Here is a 3453-nt window from a genome sequence, read left to right on the forward strand (position 1 = left end):
ACCTATGAGTGAGAACATGCGGTGTTTGGTTTTCTCTTCTTGTGATAATTTGCTAAGAATGATGGTTTCCAGCTGCATCCATGTCTCTACAAAGGACACAAACTCATCCTTTTTTATGGCTGCATAGTATTCCATGGTGTATATGTGCCACATTTTCTTAATCCAGTCTGTCACTGATGGACATTTGGGTTGATTCCAAGTCTTTGCTATTGTGAATAGTGCCGCAATAAACATACGTGTGCATGTGTCTTTGTAGTAGCATAATTTATAATCCTTTGGGTATATACCCAGTAGTGGGATGGCTGGGTCATATGGTACATCTAGTTCTAGATCCTTGAGGAATCGCCATACTGTTTTCCATAATGGTTGAACTAGTTTACAATCCCACCAACAGTGTAAAAGAGTTCCTATTTCTCCACATCCTCTCCAACACCTATTGTTTCCTGATTTTTTAATGATTGCCATTCTAAGTGGTGTGAGATGGTATCTCATTGTGGTTTTGATTTGCATTTCTCTGATGGCCAGTGATGATGAGCATTTTTTCATGTGTCTGTTGGCTGTATGAATGTCTTCTTTTGAGAAATGTCTGTTCATATCCTTTCCCCACTTTTGGATGGGGTTGTTTGTTTTTTTCTTGTATATTTGTTTGAGTTCTTTGTAGATTCTGGAAATGAGCCCTTTGTCAGATGAGTAGATGGCAAAAATTTTCTCCCATTCTGTAGGTTGCCTGTTCACTCTGATGGTAGTTTCTTTTGCTGTGCAGAAGCTCTTTAGTTTAATGAGATCCCATTTGTCAATTTTGGCTTTTGCTGCCATTGCTTTTGGTGTTTTAGACATGAAGTCCTTGCCCATGCCTATGTCCTGAATGGTACTACCTAGATTTTCTTCTAGGGTTTTTATGGTATTAGGTCTAACATTTAAGTCTCTAATCCATCTTGAATTAATCTTCATATAAGGAGTAAGGAAAGGATCCAGTTTCAGCTTTCTACTTATGGCTAGCCAATTTTCCCAGCACCATTTATTAAATAGGGAATCCTTTCCCCATTTCTTGTTTTTCTCAGGTTTGTCAAATATCAGATGGTTGTAGATGTGTGGCATTATTTCTGAAGGCTCCATTCTGTTCCATTGGTCTATATCTCTGTTTTGGTACCAGTACCATGCTGTTTTGGTTACTCTAGCCTTGTAGTATAGTTTGAAGTCAGGTAGCGTGACGCCTCCAGCTTTGTCCTTTTGACTTAGGATTGTCTTGGCAATGCGGGCTCTTTTTTGGTTCCATATGAACTTTAAAGCAGTTTTTTTCCAATTCGGTGAAGAAACTCATTGGTAGCTTGATGGGGATGGCATTGAATCTATAAATTACCTTGGGCAGTATGGCCATTTTCACAATATTGATTCTGCCTATCCATGAGCATGGTATGTTCTTCCATTTGTTTGTGTCCTCTTTGATTTCACTGAGCAGTGGTTTGTAGTTCTCCTTGAAGAGGTCCTTTACATCCCTTGTAAGTTGGATTCCTAGGTATTTTATTCTCTTTGAAGCAATTGTGAATGGAAGTTCATTCCTGATTTGGCTCTCTGCTTGTCTGTTACTGGTGTATAAGAATGCTTGTGATTTTTGCACATTAATTTTGTATCCTGAGACTTTGCTGAAGTTGCTTATCAGCTTAAGAAGATTTTGGGCTGAGACGATGGGGTTTTCTAAATACACAATCATGTCATCTGCAAACAGGGACAATTTGACTTCCTCTTTTCCTAACTGAATACCCTTGATTTCTTTCTCTTGCCTGATTGCCCTAGCCAGAACTTCCAACACTATGTTGAATAGGAGTGGTGAGAGAGGGCATCCCTGTCTTGTGCCAGTTTTCAAAGGGAACTTTTCCAGTTTTTGCCCATTCAGTATGATATTAGCTGTGGGTTTGTCATAAATAGCTCTTATTATTTTGAGGTACGTTCCATCAATACCGAATTTGTTGAGCGTTTTTAGCATGAAGGGCTGTTGAATTTTGTCAAAAGCCTTTTCTGCATCTATTGAGATAATCATGTGGTTCTTGTCTTTGGTTCTGTTGATATGCTGGATTACGTTGATTGATTTGCGAATGTTGAACCAGCCTTGCATCCCAGGGATGAAGCCCACTTGATCATGGTGGATAAGCTTTTTGATGTGCTGCTGAATCCGGTTTGCCAGTATTTTATTGAGGATTTTTGCATCGATGTTCATCAGGGAGATTGGTCTAAAATTCTCTTTTTTTGTTGTGTCTCTGCCAGGCTTTGGTATCAGGATGATGCTGGCGTCATAAAATGAGTTAGGGAGGATTCCCTCTTTTTCTATTGATTGGAATAGTTTCAGAAGGAATGGTACCAGCTCCTCCTTGTACCTCTGCTACAATTCAGCTGTGAATCCATCTGGTCCTGGGCTTTTTTCGGTGGGCAGGCTATTAATTGTTGCCTCAATTTCAGAGGCTGCTATTGGTCTATTCAGGGATTCAACTTCTTCCTGGTTTAGTCTTGGAAGAGTGTACGTGTCCAGGAAATTATCCATTTCTTCTAGATTTTCTAGTTGATTTGCGTAGAGGTGTTTATAGTATTCTCTGATGGTAGTTTGTATTTCTGTGGGGTCAGTGGTGATATCCCCTTTATCATTTTTTTATTGCGTCTATTTGATTCCTCTCTCTTTTCTTCTTTATTAATCTTGCTAGCGGTCTGTCAATTTTGTTGATCTTTTCAAAAAACCAACTCCTGGATTCATTGATTTTTTGGAGGGTTTTTTGTGTCTCTATCTCCTTCAGTTCTGCTCTGATCTTAGTTATTTCTTGCCTTCTGCTAGCTTTTGAATGTGTTTGCTCTTGCCTCTCTAGTTCGTTTAATTGTGATGTTAGAGTGTCAATTTTAGATCTTTCCTGCTTTCTCTTGTGGGCACTTAGTGCTATAAATTTCCCTCTACATACTGCTTTAAATGTGTCCCAGAGATTCTGGTATGTTGTATCTTTGTTCTCATTGGATTCAAAGAACATCTTTATTTCTGCTTTCATTTCGTTATGTACCCAGTAGTCATTCAGGAGCAGGTTGTTCAGTTTCCATGTAGTTGAGCGGTTTTGATTGAATTTCTTAGTCCTGAGTTCTAGTTTGATTGCACTGTGGTCAGAGAGACAGTTTGTTATAATTTCTGTTCTTTTACATTTGCTGAGGAGTGCTTTACTTCCAATTATGTGGTCAATTTTGGAATAAGTGTGATGTGGTGCTGAGAAGAATGTATATTCTGTTGACTTGGGGTGGAGAGTTCTATAGATGTCTATTAGGTCCGCTTGGTGCAGAGATGAGTTCAATTCCTGGATATCCTTGTTAACTTTCTGTCTCGTTGATCTGTCTAATGTTGACAGTGGAGTGTTGAAGTCTCCCATTATTATTGTATGGGAGTCTAAGTCTCTTTGTAAGTCTCTAAGGACTTGCTTTATGAAT

This window comes from Piliocolobus tephrosceles, chromosome 4 (assembly GCF_002776525.5).
Source record: "Piliocolobus tephrosceles isolate RC106 chromosome 4, ASM277652v3, whole genome shotgun sequence".
Taxonomy (NCBI): domain Eukaryota; kingdom Metazoa; phylum Chordata; class Mammalia; order Primates; family Cercopithecidae; genus Piliocolobus; species Piliocolobus tephrosceles.